Source organism: Chlorocebus sabaeus, chromosome 16 (assembly GCF_047675955.1).
Source record: "Chlorocebus sabaeus isolate Y175 chromosome 16, mChlSab1.0.hap1, whole genome shotgun sequence".
NCBI lineage: Eukaryota > Metazoa > Chordata > Mammalia > Primates > Cercopithecidae > Chlorocebus > Chlorocebus sabaeus.
The window spans coordinates 49733813-49742980 of record NC_132919.1 but is presented as its reverse complement, the minus strand read 5'-3'; the positions used below and the strand labels follow the sequence as shown (position 1 = coordinate 49742980).

General features: G+C 49.5%; 1 non-coding gene across 1 annotated transcript; it reads left to right on the top strand.

The window, feature by feature from the left end:
* Positions 1–1350: 1350 nt before the first annotated feature.
* LOC119622223 (small Cajal body-specific RNA 16) lies at positions 1351–1537 on the top strand. Its single transcript, XR_005238894.1, has one exon.
* The last annotated feature ends 7631 nt before the right edge of the window (positions 1538–9168 follow it).

Genomic DNA, 9168 nt, shown 5'->3' with positions numbered 1-9168 from the left:
TGCGGCCCAGTAGGTCTCAGCCTTATTTTACCCAGCCCCTATTCAAGATGGAGTTGCTCTGGTTCAAACACCTCTGACACAAGGTTCAGCAATTCTTCCTTGGTTGTGGGATTAGACTCAGAGCAAGATTCCTGTTCCTTGCCTCCTCTGCCCACAGACACTGAACTGTCGGGAATCGACCAGGTCTTTTGGAGCAATAGGCTTTCCAGGAGTTGTCCCAATAGGCCAGGACAGCCTGCATCTTCACGCAGCCCCTCTGCTCTTAAGCTCTCTCCTTCCTGCCACCTGGGGTAGTGGAAAGGGCATTGGGTTTGGAGCAGAAATGACTTAGGTGTGAACCCAGCTCTGCCACTTCCTGGCTGGCTGTGCTTGGGAAAGTAACCAGGCAACGTGCAGCGCCCGTTTTCTCATCCGCAAGACAAGAGTGGTCTTTGCACTTAATTCAGAGGGTTGCATGAGGAATAGACAGATAATGCTTTCACGGCTCCAGACACCCAGCGGGCTTTCAAGAAATGGGATGTTCCTTCTGATTCCTTCCCTCCAGGGCCCTCTCCTTTGGCCCAGTCTCTAGCCCCCGTTAATTACATCCCATGGGGTGCGACCCCTTTAAGTCCGCCTTGGAGGACCCAGATCCAATGTCAGGGCGACCCTCTAGCTGCTGTCTCTATGGTAAGTCTCACTTCCGGTCGGAAGTTGCTGGCGGAGCTACTTCCGCCCAGGGGAGTAGGAAGGAACTGGAGACATGTGCTTTGTCCTGTTGGAGGGGAAACCCGCTCTCGCCTCCTGGTGGTCGTCTACTCGCGGCCCGCAGGATGACTCAGGGCAGCCCTGGCCACAGTTCCGCCGCCACCGGCCCTAGCCTGCGGAGTTGGGCCCGCCCCGGGACGATAACGGAGCTCTGCTGGGGGACTGGAGGCACTGACCGGGTGACCAGAGACCCAGAGACCAGAGCCCCTCCACGGCGCCCGGGACTTCAGGGACGGCTCCTCCCATCGCAACTAAGGCTTGGACGGGAGGCGACAAAGGAGAACTTGGTCCGCACACAGCCACCGGAATTGGAATAAGGAGCTGTAGGGAGGCCCCGTAGCTAGCAGAAAAGCATTGGAGTCCCTGGCTGGGTTAGCCCAGGTTTCTAGGAGTGTGGTAAGCATCGAATGACCTTTGTCCTTTTAAAGCACATTATGTTAGTTTTCCCCAAGGTTTCAACAGAAAATGAGAAATAACCCCTGACAATTGACTGAAAACATGCAGCAACCACTATTTTCCTGCTCCTCGTTGATAAGAGCATTGGAAGTGACCTCAGCGGGGGATCCAGGTATGTCAAGCATGGAGACAAAGTGTTCAGGGCAGATGGTCTCGGGAAAGGCTCCTGTGTTGTTGAACCTGCCAAGTGGTGGGTGCAGCATTGTACCAGGCAGCCCAACCCTGACCTACAGTAAATTCCCGGGAGAAGGCTTTCCTGGGTTTTGAATTTGCAGTAACAGGTGTGAGCATTCTAGCAGCAGTTTGGTGATCATGTATGATACTGCAAACAGGACTACGTTTAAAGAAAATGGTTGTAGTTAGTATCAGAGAGTACTTGCTTTTCAAAATTTCATAAACAATGTTACTGTCATGTCTTTCTTTCAATAAACATTTATTGATACATTGACCCGCTATGTTAAATGTTAGGGATACAGCGATGAAGAAAACAGTCATGGCCCTTGTTCTCTGGAAGCCACAGCCCAGTTAGGGAGACAAGGTTAAATGATCACACTTAAGAGGGCATAATTCAGCCAGGCGCAGTGGCTCAGTAATCCCAGCACTTCGGGAGGCCGAGGCGGGCAGATCACCTGAGGTCAGGAGTTCGAGACCAGCCTGGCCAACATGATGAAACCCTGTCTCTACTAAAAATACAAAAAATTAGCTGGGCGTGGTGGTGAGTGCCTGTAATCCCAGCTACTTAAGAGGCTGAGGCAGGAGAATCACTTGAACCCAGGAGGTGGAGAGGTTGCAGTGAGCTGAGATCACGCCATTGCACTCCAGCCTGGGCAACAAGAGCAAAACTCCGAAAAAAAAAAGAGGGCATAATCCAGGCCAGGCGCCATGGCTAACACCTGTAATCCCAACACTTTGGGAGGCCGAGGCGGGCGGATCATCTGAGGTCAGGACTTCAAGACCAGCCTGGTCAACATGAAATTAGCCAGGCATAGTGGCATATGCCTGTAATCCCAAGAGGGTAAGGCAGGAGAATCGCTTGAACCCGGGAGGTGGAGGTTCCAGTGAGCTGAGGTCGCACCACTGTACTGCAGCCTAGGTGACAGAGTGAGACTCCATCTCAAAAAAAAAAAAAAAAAAGAGAGCATAATTCAAGTCAAAGTGAGTGTTCTGAAGGAAGGCAGCATAAGAACATATACGCCAAGGATCTGGCGGGTGTGGTGACTCGCTCCTGTAACTTCGGAAGGCCAAGGTGTACTTTGGGAGGCCAAGGTGGGAGGATCACTTGAGGTCAGGAGTTCGAGACCAGCCTGGGCAATGTAGTAAGACCTCGTCTCTATTTTTTAATTATTATTATTTTTAAAAAAATAAAAAAGATCCCGATGAAGACTAGAAGGCTTTTCTGAGGATGAAACCCTTGAGCTGGAATCTGAAGGATGGGTAGAAGTTCGTTGGACCCAGTGCCCCAGCAAGTGCAGGTGGTGAAGGAACTGAAAGGCCTGTGTAGCCCAGGAAGCAAAGTGGAGAATGGTGGGAAATGAAGCTAAAAAGATGGGGAGCTGGGCGCGGTGGCTCACACCTGTAATCACAGCACTTTGGGAGGCTGAGGCTGGAAGATTGCTTGAGCTAAGGAGATCAAGATCAGCCTGGGTAACAGAACAAGACCTTGTCTTTCCGAAAAATCAAAAAAGTAAGCTGGGTGTGGTGACACATGCCTGTGATCCCAGCTACTTGGGAGGCTGAGGTGGGGGCTCGAAGCTGCAGTGAGCCATGATGGTGCCACTGCATTCCATCCTGGGTGACAGAGTGAGACCCTGTCTCAAAAAAAAAAAAAACATGGGGAAGGCCAGGCCACATAGGGCCTTGCGGCTCAGGCGAGGATGTTGGTCTTTGTCCTAAGAATAATGGGATGCCATTTTGGGATTTTTGTGTTTTTTGTTTTTTGGTTTTTTTGTTCGAGACGGAGTCTTGCTGTGTCTCCCAGGTTGGAGTGCAGTAGCATGATCTTGGCCCACTGCAACCTCCGCCTCCCGAGTTCAAGCGATTCTCCTGCCTCAGTCTCCCAAATAGCTGAGATTATAGGCGCATGCCACCGTGCCTGGCTAATTTTTGTATTTTTAGTAGAGACGGTGTTTCACCACGTTGGCCAGGCTGGTCTCAGACTCCTGACCTCTGGTGATCCGCCCACCTCGGCCTCCCAAAGTGCTGGGATTACAGGGTTGAACCACAGCACCCGACCCCATTATGGGTTTTATGTAAGAGGATGATATAGACAAATCTGTAATTGCAAAAGATCACTATGTGCAGAACATAGATGATGTGCTGTCCAGCAGAACTTTCTGCAGTGATGGAAATGGTCTGTCTGACCATTTTATGCTATCCAGAGCAGCCACAAGCCACATGTAGCTGTTGAGCATTTGGTGACTGTGAGTCCAGTTTTTTATTTTAACTTCACTGGAAATAGTCACATGTGGCTAGTGGCTGCTGTGTTGGTCTACAGTGCATTAGAGGGAGCAGTGCCACCTTTCTGGGAGTCATGGCACACAGATCCCTTTTGCATTTCCTGCTCTTCCTCCCGTCTTGGATGAAGGTTGAGATTACGCTTTTGGGAGAACCTTCATGTTGATTTCTCCTGGGGGTCTCCAACAGAGACAATAACTGTTTATGCTTTTTTTTTTTTTTTTTTTTTTTTTGAGAAAGAGTCTTACTCTGTTGCCCAGGCTGAGTGCAGTGGTGTCATCTCAGCTCACTGCAACTTCCGCCTCATTCAAGCGATTCTCCTGCCTCAGCCTCCCAAATAGCTGGGACTGCAGGCACGTGCCACCATGCCCGGCTAATTTTTGTATTTTTAGTGGGTTTCACCATGTTGGCCAGGCTGGTCTTGAACTCCTGACTTCAGGTGATCCACCTGCCTTGGCCTCCCAAAGTGATGGGATTACAGGCCTGAGCCACTGCACCTGGCCTGTTTATGGAATGTAATATTGATTTTCTCAGCTGTAGTTTAGTCTGCTCCTTCATGAAACAGCGTCTTCCTACTGTCTTTGCCTGTTTTTTGTTAGCACACAGATTGAGAAGTGACATCATCAGTGCAACTAAGTACCTAAAGGGGTCAGAACATTGAGTCATACACCTTGGAAGGAGTATAAAGAAAAGTATGGTCCCAGGTGTTAGAGGCTTAGAACGTAGCGATGTCAGTAAGCACTATGGAGCAACAGGGAAGAGCATTTTCTGTTGGGCGCTTCAGGGGATGGGACCCTCTCAGGGAAGTAAAGGCTGTTTCCAGCTGCTGAAATGTGACAAAAGGCAGGAAGCACAGAAGGATGTGGGGAGCTTCCTAGTGAGAGCTGTACTGGGTAACGTGGCTGGAAGAAAGGGAAGAAAAGTAACATTGGAATATATAGGTTGATGCCAGGTTGCAGGGGCCTTGACTGTCAAAGTTCAAGTGGTTTTTTTAACAAGCAGGTTTCTAAAGGCGACGTGGTGGTGTACAGATGACAGCCTGGAGAAAGATGAGTTAGGAAGTCCCTGTGATGTCTTTGAGTAGGGCGGTGACCAGCCCTTGGCTCAGTGGTACCTATAGACTTGGAAGAATGAGGGGTGGATGGGGGCCCAGTCCCCGCAGGGCAGAATCCCAGGGTACCTCCCATGTTTTTCTAGGTGGAGGGTGGATTTTAGATTTTAGAGAGTATTTCATGGTGCTCACAGTTTTAAATATTCAGACTTGGTAAAGTAGAATAAAAACTGATGCATATACTTTTCTTTGCAGGTCAGTTTCTGGAAGACTTGTGTGTGTAGTCAGTGAATATCTGGTTTTGTCTCTGCTGGGCCTGTGTGCCTGGAAAGGAATCATTTTGGCCTAGGATCATCCAGGTTTGTTTGGTTTAGTTCTTGACCACATATTTTTTGAATGGTGACTGCTTAAGACCCTGTTGTGTATGGCTATAAATAGACTCAGACGCCACGGTGACTTTTCACGTCCTCTGCGGTTCCCGTGCCCACCGGCCATGTGTCTGAGTGTGTAGCCTCTAATAATCTAAAGGAACTTTGGCTGCAGAGGGGAGGCCTGGTCCCATGGGAAGTTTTGGGAGCACAGCAGCAGGTGGGTTCAAACAACCCAGCAAGTGCCTCCTCAGCACTTAGAAGCGGCGGCCACCACGTTGTTGACATGTTCAGCTCCCAGCTCCCCGCCAGCCTGCCCGACCTGGGGCAGGTCCCTCCCTGTTTCTTCCTCCATTACTTCTTCAGTAAGATGGGGACAGTGAAGATGGCCATACCTCCCACCAGATTGGTGCTTTTTTTTCTTTTTTCTTTTTTTTTTTAAATAAGGAACAGAGTCTCCCTGTGTTGCCCAGGCTGGTCTCAAGTTCTTGGCCTCAAGCAGTTTTCTTGCCTCAGCCTTCCAAAATGCTGGTATGACAGGCATGAGCCACTGCACTGGCCCAGATTAGCACATGTGAGGGTTGAATGAGCAGATCCTGTAAAGCACTCAGGAGAGGGCTGGGGGCATTGGGCTGGGGCCTGGGAGCACTTTAGACATGGTAGCTATGTTGTTGTCACTTCTCTGACTTTCAAAACATTTTTTTTTTTTTTGAGACGGAGTTTCGCTCTTGTGGCCCAGGCTGGAGTGCAGTGGCGCGACCTTGGCTCACCGCAACCTCCGCCTCCTGGGTTCAAGTGATTCCCCTGCCTCACTCAGCCTCCGGAGTAGCTGGAATTACAGGCACCCACCACGACGCCCGGCTAATTGTTTGTATTTTTAGTAGAGACGGGGTTTCACCATGTTGGCCAGGCTGGTCTCGAACTCCTGACCTCAGGTGATCCACCCACCTCGGCCTCCCAAAGTGCTGGGATTACAGGTATGAGCCACCGTGCCTGACTGAAAGCATTTTCAGCTGTGAAATTCCCTGGGGTGCTGCTGTAGAGGAAGGTTTGGGGTCTTGACGGGTGCCATTTGCCACAGGAAGATGCCTTCCTGCTCCCAGGGCAGGAGAGCCGAGGTGAGACTTCACTGCAGGCTGTTGTTTTTGTTTGTTTGTTTTTTCAGGCGGAGTCTTTCTCTGTCACCCAGGCTGGAGTGCAGTGGCACGATCTCGGCTCACTGCAACCTCTGCCTCCCAGGTTCAAGCGATTCTCCTGCCTCAGCCTCCCAAGTAGCTGGGATTACAGGCGCATGCCACCACACCCAGCTAATTTTTTATTTTTACTAGAGACAGGATTTCATCATGTTGGCCATGCTGGTCTCAAACTCCTGACCTCAGGTGATCCGCCCACCTTGGCCTCCCAAAGTGCTGGGATTACAGGCATAAGCCACTGTGCCCAGCCAGGCTGTTGTTGTTGTTGTTGTTGTTGTTTTGAGACAAAGTCTCGCTCTGTCACGCAGGCTGGAGTGCAGTGGCGTGATCTCAGCTCACTACAAGCTCCACCTCCCGGGTTCACACCATTCTCCTGCCTCAGCCTCCGGAGTAGCTGGGACTACAGGTACCTGCCACCACACCTGGCTAATTTTTTGTACTTTTAGTAGAGACAGGGTTTCACGGTGTTAGCCAGGATAGTCTCGATCTCCTGACCTCGTGATCCGCCTGCCTCGGCCTCCCAAAGTGCTGGGATTACAGGCGTGAGCCACCGGACCCGGCCAGATGTTGTTTTTTTACCTCCTTGTTTGCACGATTTGGGCCACTCACAAGAGTGTATACCCCGCAATGAACAGTTACCTACATTCTCCCCTGCATACTTGTCTTTAGAGGAAGGAAATGTATTGCCCAAAGTAATACATTGTGTTAAGATGTGATATATACATTTCTGGAATAAACCACTTTGATGCCCAGTTACTGACTCGTTCTTCTGTGTGGTGTCTTTCCTGTATGCAGAAGGCCGGCTTCCCCACAGGGATTGGGGTTGCCTTGTCTGTCTTTGGAATATGAGTCTCTGCAAGCAGCTGCTGCCCGTGTGCACAGTTCCTCGAGGAGTCGGTTCAATCTTGGTTTGGGAGTTTGATTGGAAGAATTAGATCCTAGGCCCCCCTGAGCAGTAACATCTTATTTATAGTGTGGAAAATGGACAGAGCTGTTGGTACTTAGGAGAGCTTTCCTCATTATCACCCCAAGGAGGGTGCCTGAGTCCCCAGGAGGACACTGTTGGTCTGCGACCTCTTGAGGCAGAAGTCTGCCAGTAACGCGGAAATCAGGACAGGATGAGTGAGTATCCCGAGGCAGTGACAGGAGCTGAGGCTGCACCTTCCCAGGAATCCTCCACCTTCAGGGTGCCGCCTTGTCTCTGCTTGAAGTGTCTGCAAAAACACTGCCTAAAAGTGGCTCCTTAACAATGAACCTGCTCGCCTTTTCTCTATCACTAGACCCCAAGACAATAAATAGCCTTCATTGGCTGGGCACGGTGGCTCGCACCTGTAATCCCAGCACTTTAGGAGGCCGAGGTGGGTGGTCAGGAGTTCGAGACCAGCCTGACCAACGTGGTGAAACCCCATCTGTACTAAAAATACAAAAATCAACCGGGTGTCGTTGCGGGCACCTGTAATCCCAGCTGCTTGGGAGGCTGAGGCATGAGAATCAGTTGAACCCAGAAGGAGGTTTCGGTGAGCCAAGGTCGCACCACTGCACTCCAGCATAGAAAACAGACCAATACCCTGTCTCAAAAAAAAAATTAATTAAATAGCCTTCACAGTAATGGACGCGAGTGACTGGCATGCTGGACATCTTTTTGGGTGATGGCAGGGAGGTCTAGACTCCATGGGTGGAGGCCTAGGAAGGTTTTACGTGGCTGTTGGGAACATTCCCTGGCCCTGGTTGCCTCCTGTTGTCATTCAGTTCCAGCTGCTTGCAGTGAGTTTTTTTTTTTTTTCAAATAGAGATGAGGTCTCACTGTGTTACCTAGACTGGTTTTGAACTCCTGGGCTCAGGTGATCCTCCTACTTCAGCCTCCCAAAGTGTTGGGATTACAGGCATGAGCCACTGTGCCTGTCTACAGATGGTGCTTTCAGTGTTAGTAATGGATAATTACATATGTGTTTATGAAGTTGTATTTAAGGTCAAAAATCACTGTGAGGCCGGGCGCGGTGGCTCTCACCTGTAATCCCAGCACTTTGGGCCAAGGCAGGCGGGTCACCTGAGGTCAAGAATTTGAGACCGGCCTGGCCAACATGATGAAACCCCGTCTCTACTGAAAATACAAAAATTAGCCAGGCGTGATGGTGTTTGCCTATAATCCCAGCTACTCGAGAGGCTGAGGCAGGAGAATCGCTTGAACCTGGGAGGCAGAGGTTGCAGTGAGCCAAGATAGTGCCACTACGCTCCAGCCTAGGTGATAGAGCGAGATTCTATCTCAAAAAAAAAAAAAAAAAAAAAAAAAGTCACTGTGGGACACAAGCCCTGTATCAGAAAAGGTATAGAAATTGAACTAAAGAATAGTTACAGCAAGTCAAGATTTTTAATTTCTCTCTTCGTCCACTAGAGGATGTAATCCTACACCAGACTGTGTTCTCTTTGTAACTTGGAACAGAGTTTGGGTTTTGAGGTTTTTTTGTTTTGTTTTTATTTGTATAATTTAGCCAAGACTCTCTGTCACTGAAAATCTTATGCAGAAGATTCATTTGCAGGGCTGGGCTTTTAGGAATCTGTCCAGGTGTCCCAGTGGAATCAGTCCGGGTGTCTTGGTTCGTGATAAGATAAGCATTTTCCTGGGAAGCGTTTATCATGTCATGAACCAAGCACAGCCACCGCATGTGGAGATAAGAGTGTGTTCTAATACATTTATCCATTCCAATGTATTCCCAGTGCCAGCTGGTGGGAACATCGGGAAAGATTTTCTTTGTAATGAATCCAGTGTAACATGTACCAGTATTTGAAATCCCAGACAGTGTGCATTAAGGGTTTAGAAGTGTCTCTGGCACGAACATTGCTTATACTTGTAATTGATGGGTACCTATCAAGACCAAACAAAGTCTGCACATAAGCCAGC